We start from the raw sequence: 9236 nt of genomic DNA, 5'->3' as shown, positions 1-9236 counted from the left end.
GCTACTCATTTTTAATTTACTTCTGGTTTTGTTGTTAAGGGTGACAGCCACTCGGATTTCCCACACTACAACAGAAATGCTGTCTTCACTTGGTAAAGGACACATAAAAAGGCATGTGAGTTGTTTTCATAGGGCAGGACTGGTTTGTACTGGTGCTATAAACCATGGAGAATGTGCTCCAGTAAATCTGTTCTCACAGAAGCAGAGTGGGGCAAAGCAATCTATACTCACCCTGCATTTTTTAACTATTCTTTCTAGTCCATAGAAATCAAGGAAGGTATAGGTTAGAGCAACCATGGGACTCAACAGGAAAAGTTTACCAGCCTGTATGTCCTCAAGGACTATCTCAGCAGACAACTTGAGGGGTACCTCTTCCTTTTCAAGGGGTAAGAGGAAGAGGGAAAGATTTTCTTCCTGCTCAACGGATCAGCATCAATTACAGGAGAAATGATACGGGATAGCTGCCCTCTTTACTCCTCTTATGTCCTACTTAATTCTTTAGCCTTGCCTTAACTGTCTCCTGACACATCCCATTTTGAGTCCCTGGTTCTCACAGGTATTTTCTCACCCTTCCAGCCTATATCAGCGTTTGCCCTCCAGCTCCAATGTCTGGCTTATCTAATTTAATAACCTCTCTGCTACCGTCAAAATATTTCATGTCCTCCCATGTATTCATAGGCTCCAAGTCAGAAAGTCAGCAATCTAACCTCAGCTCCACAGCCTATCTTATTGTACAGAGTTTTTCACCACATTACTTCACATCCATCTTCCCTCCCATAACCTCTCCTTGGCTCAGAAAGAGGTGCTTCTTGTTTCTCGTGTGAAGTTTCCCACTGCCTTTGTCCAGGATTGGTCACAAGTGCTTGGGGAAGGGAGGACACTGGTTTTATTCTCCCACACAATTTTTTTCTCAAATGAAATCAGGCGCTTTTTTTCAGCTTTTATTTATCCATAGACAATATGGAAGTTCTGGACAAAACCTGAAATATCAAAATACTTATCTTGAGTACTGAACTGTTTTAATTTGCACTGCAGCAGTGCATCCTGGGAGTTACAGCTGAAGGGCATGATGCATTCTTACTCTGTGTGACTGAACAATAAAATTTATTATCCTTTTTCCATGGCACAGCAAACCTTTATGGAAGGGCAAACTTTTCTAAACAACGTATTGTTCACCCATAAGTTCTTACAGCTGTAGCCTTGTTATGAAAGGAGTGGTCAGTTGAGGTCACTTAATGAATTACCACCAAATAGTGAAATGGGTTTAATATGAATACATGGAAATGCGACTACATAACATTCAATGGCAAGTTTCACTCTGTTACTTATTACATGGAGCAAATGCAGAAATAAATCAAGCTGAAATCAAGTCAGAATAGAGATAGAAATAGTTTATAAAGATCAAAGGTGTAAAAAAGTAAAGGACATCCTACCATTAAGACACAAGGTTTAGAGTAGACCCCCTTGCTTTCTAAACTCTCACAGAGTTTAGGTGCAGCTGGATCTATTCCTAGTCTCAGACTCGGACAATGGATGAGATCTAAAGGGCAGCAAAACAGAGAAAGAGAGGCTTTGTTCACAGTTCAAGACTGTTCATAAGATTTTAGCATCAAATCAATAAAATTTGTTCTAAATCACAAAATTACATAATTAACCAAACTACTTCAAGCCTGTAGCATATAATTACAGCAAAAGTATACCTACTAAATGCCCTTAAGTTCAGTGAAATACATCTTATGCCTTTGCATTCCTTAATGGGTGAAGGGTTGAGCCTTGAGGAGCAGGATCATCCCAGGCCCCATTGTTGACTTTCCACAATGGTCCTCCTAGTTTTGCAAACTTAGTGGTTTGCAAGCCCTGAACAATGTCCTGCTCAGAGGGAGATGTTGATTGCAAAGTGCTGTGGTCCAGAGGAGCTCAAAAGGATCTCACTTTGGGACTGCTGTTTATAAGGCTGTGAGATGATTTGATTTAGTCATCAGTAAATTTCCATCCCGAATCAACTTGAGTTTGTAATTTTCTTACAAATTTCAGGAATACTGTATCATTCCGCTTGGTTACCACTCAGGCTGTGGTCTGGCAGGAACATTCTAGGGTTTTCAGGGAGTAACTGATTGTTTCCATTCCTCTTCCCTGCTTTGACTAGTCAATGGGAGTTCCAGCACGGGCAGTGCCACTCTCTGCCTTAACTGATCAGGAGTTACTGGTACAGTCAAGGTGCGCTTAAATGCCTGACTCGTCTCTCAAGGCACCGAGGTCTAGCTAGCAGCTCCCAAGGTTATAGAACAGCCCAGAGAAGGGGAGAAGAGCACCACCACAAGCCTCTTTAGGGCATCCCTTGGAAGTCTACCAGAAAAAGAAGACATGGGTAAGAACATGGAATTTCACATCTCTGACATGTATGATTGCATATCTTTCTACTATGGAACCCAAAAGATGGTTAGAACCTCAGTTACTTAAGTAGAATGAGTTTGATTACTGAAGACTATAATGTAGTTTGGAAAAAAGTATTCCTCTAAAGCATCACATCTTTCTCCACGCAGTCTGTCCTTTCACACACCGAATTTCTGAGAGAACATTCAGCAGCAAAAAAGTGTGGGTTTAATTTTAATATCCACGGGAGATCAATTAATGTATTTCACATGCAAATATGACAGCAATGACCCTGATTCAGAATGCTTGTTATTTCTGGAGTTGGCATATGGTTCTCTCTAACAGCAGGCATAATGATTGCAATAAATTGGCTCCTAATGCCATGTAATGAACTCTGATTTGTGTTAATTTGGGCAGTACTTAGCAATTTCATGTTAATTTTTTTAATCAGTTTTGTAAGACTTTGTATATTAATTCAGCTTCATGTTTGGGTTTTTAGCAATGCTAAGAACAGCCTGGCATATAAATTCAGCTTTTGTTGCAAAACCATGTATCATTAATAAAAATGCAGAAGTGCAAGAAAGGCAGACCTCAACGATACTTTCTCTCATGTGCTAATGAACACACAATACTATTCTTTAAATTCCTAATTCTGCTTTCCAAAGAATACTTCATTACTCATAATAAAAAGCTTTCTTTTCATGCAGCAGCACTTCAAAAGACATCTAGGATAAGGACTGTAATTTTGGCCCCAGTGCAACCTCTGGCCTGCAAAAGCTGTAAACAAAGCACCTAAAGAGTAACAGAAAGACCCTCACTGACTTTACTAGGATTAAAACCAAGCACCTAGTGTATTAATAGCACAGATACCAATTTTGTAAATGGCTACGTGCAAGGAGAAACATGGAGTCCATGTGGAGCTTTTGCATGAAGTTTTCAGCAGTATCTGTGTGAAAGGCCTCTCCCTACCTTAGAAAGAACTTAGACTGCTTTGAGTGAAATGTATGAACTTCTTCCCACCTTCACTGGCCAGGTGAAGTAGGGTCCCAGCACCCCAGTATCTCATTGATATATTCAGTCACTTTTGGATAAGGGTGATCACAGATACTGCAGTACCAATTAGAAACGGAGTTCAAACTACCTGGGGAAGTATTATTATTGTTTGGCATTTGTATAGCATCTTGTACACAAGCGGGATCTTAGTACAAAACCAGTGCTCCTTCTAGACAAATCATGAGTTATGTCAGTGTCATGACTACAAAATACCTGCCTCTTGGGCAACTTGTGCAAAGAATGAGAGAGAATAAACTAGTAACTTTTACTGGTTTCTATATTTGATTTCATTTTAATTACTACTGAATTTATGTACTGGATTCTTCTGGATTCTTTGTACAAGCACAGTGCCTATAAACATACTTAATTTAACAGTTAATGGGACTTTTCACATGCTTAAAATTAAGCATGACTTTATGTACACTGCCAAGCAGGGGTAAAATTACATGCTTCAGTCCTTTCCTGGGTTGGTGCATTAGTCAGAGATCTAAGGAGTAAGTTATTCTTGATTAAAATCTAATTCTCAATGTTATCAACACTTTACGTAATAAAATCAGAAAATGATGGCCTTATAATGGAAAGTAAAACACATCTGTAAATTAAAAAAGTCTCTTGCATCACCATTGTCCTGGTTTTGGCTGGGATAGAGTTAATTTTCTTCCTAGCAACTGGTATAGTGTTGTGTTTTGGATTTAAGATGAGAGTAATGTTGATTACACACTGATGTTTTCAGTTGTTGCTAAGTAGCGTTTATACTAAGTCAAAGACTTGTCAGCTTCTCAAGCCCTGCCAGAAAGAAGGCTCAAGGGGCACAAGAAATCGGGAGGGACACAGCCAGGACAGCTGAGCCACACTGATGTTCTGTACCATATGATGACATGCTCAGTACATAAACTGGGGGAGAGTTGGCTGCGGGACGCTGCTCAGGAACTGGCTGGGCATCAGTTGCCAAGTGGTAAGCAATCGCATAGTGCATCCTTTGTTTTGTATATTCTAATTATTTTATCATCATCATCATCATCATCATCATCATCATCATCATCATCATTATTAACATTATTAACATTATTAACATTATTACTTTCTTCCTTTTTTGTTCCATGCCTTTATCTCAACCCATGAGTTTTCTCACTTTTACTCTTCTGATTGCCTTCACATCCTGCTGGGGGGGGTGGGCAGGGAGTGAGCAAGCAGCTGTTGTAGTTGCCAACTGGAGTTAAAAAATGACAACCATGATAAACCTAAGCCATTAGAACGTGTCATTTGGAATTCTAATTGTTTGGTCTACTCGCTTCTAACTGTTTCTCCCTCCTTCCATATAATCAGCTTTCCCAGGATTCCCATGAAGATAATTCATGAGGAGCAGGGGCGATCTTTAACACTAGAGGAAGCAATTTGATAATTAGATCAGTTACTGAAGTGCTTGAGTGTGGATTTAGAAGCCTGATTCTAGGCTGTTCTTTATAAATACTTCAGGTAGATATAGTTATAAAGATGGTTATCTGAGCATTGCAATGTGAGTACAAATTATACTTTCTCATCACTGTAAAATACGACTTTACTGCAAGATTATATAGACTCATCCGTCACATCTTTGTCCAGATAATAGGAAAGAACTGATTAGAAAGGCCATATTATGCTGTCAGTCATTTAATAGCTATTTTCTTCCAATTAATCCCAGAAATCTTTGAGGACATGTTCTCTTAAAGCTGAACTACTCTTCTATGTTGTCCTTGTATGCTAAAATGAATGAGAATGGTGTACTTTTGGCAGTTGCTCATCTCTCTGGCATATAAATTCAATGCACAATAAACTAATAGTGATGGATTTGCTTCCCCTCAGTATTTTTACCACTTGTTTCTGCCTACTGCTGTTTCTTTCACCCTGCTGATGCAGTTTCAAATGGCCACCAGGCGCCTTGGGTCAAAACCGGTTTAGGTGCTGTATGAGCTGTGTGGGGAAGAGAGTAGAGTTTTCCTGTAGGACTTGCAAGGAAGCATTATGGAGACACAACTGAGTGATGAAAGAGTTGCCTTCCAAGACAGACTTAAAGGAATAAATACTCATATTCTTCTGTCATGACACCTCACCTTTTCCTGCAGACCAATTCTAAAATTCTCCTGTTCCTCCCACGCTGCAATTCCCGCTTTACCTTTCCATTCATGGTCAATAAGAACAGATGGGGAAGGGTTCTTTGATTCTCACATTGCCTCTTTGAGCACACACCACTGTCCTCTGAACCCTGAAGACTTGAATTATTAATGTGAACATGCAGTTTCTTCCTGAAGTATAATAGAAGACCCCATAATACCACAGATTTTCTTTTGCATGAACAGCTCATGCAGATGATATGCATTGTCTTTCTGCAACTACAATGCATAAACTGCCCTGCTGCTTCTGTGCACACACAGATTTTTCTCCTTGTAAATATCTCTGAGGACAGGCTGCATACACACTTTCTTATCACTGTTAAGGTGCCAAGGCACAGCGTCTTCAACAACATCCCCTTTCCAAACTAATTTTTTTAATTCTCTTTTTCTTGGTGTCCTGTATGTTGCAGTCAGGTTTTCTCCCTTTTCTGTTGATAATAAAGGCAAATTTTTCAGTGGAGCACTATATGGGGATGTCAGATAATCAGTAACATGTTCATGTTACATTGCTGAAGGAAAGCCAACAGCACTAAATCTTGCTGTGCACTCACTTTTCCCAAGATAGGATATAAAGGGTGATGTCATTGGCATCTCAAAACAGTGCCTTATCTAGGGTGGTACAATACTTTTCATTCTCCCTTCCACAACTGGTGGTAAAGCATAGGCAAAATATCTTTGCTTCCCTTATAGCAGAATCATAGAAACACAGAAGAATCATTTGGGTTGGAAAAGACCTTCGGGATCATCAAGGCCAACCATTAATCCAGGACTGCCAAGTCCATCACGAAACCATGTCCCTAAGTACCATATCTATGCATTTTTAAAATATCTTCAGGGATGGTGGTTCTACCACCTCCCTGGGCAGCCCGTTCCAACACTCAACAACCCTTTCAGTGAAGAAATTCCTCCTAACGTCCAATCTGAACCTCCCCTGGCATGACTTGAAGCTGTTTCCTCTTGTCCTGTTGCTTGTTATCTGGGAGAAGAGACCTACCCCCACCTGCCTACAACCTCCTTTCAGGCAGTTGTAGAGAGCAATACAGTCCCCCACAAGCCTCCTCCTCTCCAGACCAAACAAATCCAGTTCCCTCAGCTGCTCCTCATAAGACTTGTGGTCCAGACCCTTCACCAGCCTCATCTGCCCTTCTCTGGACACGCTCCAAAACCTCTACATCAGGCTTGTAGTGAGAGGCTCAAAACTGAACACAGTATTCGAGGTGCAGCCTCACAAGTACAGGGGGACAATCACTTCCTTAGTCCTGCTGGCCACACAGTTTTGGATACAAGCCAGGATGCTGTTGGCCACCTTGGCCACCTGGGCACACTGCTGGCTCATGTTCAGCCGGCTGTCAGCCAGCACCCCCAGGTCCTTTTCCCCCAGGCAGCTTTCCAGCAGCTCTGCCCCAAGCCTGTAGCGTTGTGTGGGGTTGTTGTGATCCAAGTGCAGGACCCGGAGCTTCTCCTTGTTGAATTTGATGCAACTGGACTCAGCCCATGGGTCCAGCCTATCCAGATCCCTCTGCAGAGTCTTCCTGCCCTCAAGCAGATCAACACTCCCCTACAACTTGGTGTCATGTGCAGTCTTACTGAGTGTACCCTCAGTCCCCTCAGACAGATCACTGAGACATTAAACAGGACTGGCCTCAATACGGAGCCCTGGGGAACACCACTTTTGACAGGTCAGCAGCTGGATATAACTTCATTTATTACCACTCTTTGGGCTCAGCCGTCCAGCCAGCTTTTTATACAACATAGTGTACACTCTTCCAAGCCCTGAGCAGCCAGTTTCTCAGGAGAATGCTGTAGGAGTTGGTGTCAAAGGCTTTACTAAGGTCTGGGTAGACACCATCCACAGCCTTTCCCTCACCCACTAGGCAGGTCATTTTGTTGTAGAAAGAGATCAGGTTTGTCAGCAGGACCTGCTTTTCACAACCCCATGCTGGCTGGGCCTGATCCCCTGGTTGTCCTGTGTGTGCCATGTGATGGCACTCAGGGTGATCTACTCCGTAATCTTCAGAGGCAGTGAGGTCAGGCTGACAGGCCTGTAGTTCCCCAAATCTTTCTTCCTGAACAGCTTTCACAGCACCAGCCTGAAAATTTGGGTAAACCAGTCCTGAAGAACTCCACTTTAAGAGCTGTGCGTGCCTGGGATAACAGTTATGTATTTGAAGACAAAGGCCCCTTATGATTATTCAGTCTTACTTCAAGGCAGAGATTGTCATGTACACCACTCTTGCTTCAAGTAGTATGTTTTGTGCTGGGGTCAATCCTGCCTTCCAGAAAGACATCTCTGAAGATGATCAAGACAAAACTTCCTTCAGCAGTTTGTTCTTCGTCCTCCTCAATCATCTTTGCTGTCATAAACATACATTTTTATTTATCAGCTGAACTTTGTCTGTGTTTGGTTCCTGGACTGAGCTTCTTGCTATGCCTTTCCCATGAAGATAAAGAGTTCTTCAGTTTCTAATATTTTTCTCTATTAAGGGGCACCTCAATCACCTTTTCCCACAAACTTAATTTGAAGTAGATGTTGGTGTTTTAGAAAAATTGAGCATTTGTATCCCACCCTCCTTTAGTAATAAATGACTGATGTATATTGGTTTATAGAATTCGTATTAGATACTAGCCCTCTTCCTCTCCATACAAAACCAAATGTTAGGATAATTCGGAGGAATTTTGAGGAATACATTTTCATTTCATTGCTTATGTAACTTCCCTTTTACCTTTTATAACAATGGTTCTGGAGGAGAAGAATCTCTTTCAGTTTATTCTGGCTGTCGAAAAGCAAACATGTTGGCACATTATATAATACACTCTGGGCAAAATCAGCTAATGGTAATACGAAGAATCTGGCTCCTGGATACAGGTACTATCAGTGTAAATCATCCAGAGAAAATGTCTGGACTTCCACCAAGTATCTTCTCTACCCTCCAGACATACCCTCCCCCAAAACCCTACCAGAACATAATCTGTCCATAAATTCCTGAACCTACCAGTAATGAACCTGAATCTGACCTCACCATTTTCCTAGGAATGACAACTTCACTGAGGGATCAGAGGCAAAATGTTTATCCATGCCCATATAAAATGCTGACAAATAGCTGCAAACTATGAAGAGAAGGGAGGGGGGAAAGTATTGGCTAATAATTTTATTTTTAATTAAAAGTGCTTTGAAGGTAGGGGCAAATTTGAGCTAAAGTCAGGGGAGAGCTGGGGAAAGGCTTTGCACTGAAAAACTGCAAAAATTTTTGGCAGAATAACCTGTTCAACCAGCCCTTCTCATTCCATGCTTAATTTTTTTTTTCCCATTCCAGGGTGTGACCTTGGATATCCCAAGTTAACTCTCAACGTTCTTCAGCATATTCCTCACTGAGAAGATGGGCAGAATAACAATTTTCCCAGCAAGACAGTGAGAATTAATACTGTGCCATGTAGTGCAATCCACAGAAGACGGATATTATAGAAGCTGTAAATGCAGTCTTTGTCTTGTTATTATGATCAGTTCTAACTCATGACATTATCTAACAGAGGTATTAGCAGCTTGATTTGAAAACCCTTTAAGTCAAATTGAGTTTACTCCATTACTTCATTCTGCTTTGGATAAACCCTTAAGACAGACATAGCAGTAAAATAATTCAGAAATTTTAACTTTTTCCCAGG

The sequence above is a fragment of the Falco rusticolus genome, chromosome 1 (assembly GCF_015220075.1).
Source record: "Falco rusticolus isolate bFalRus1 chromosome 1, bFalRus1.pri, whole genome shotgun sequence".
Lineage (NCBI taxonomy): Eukaryota > Metazoa > Chordata > Aves > Falconiformes > Falconidae > Falco > Falco rusticolus.
Note: the sequence above shows the minus strand (reverse complement) of the source record.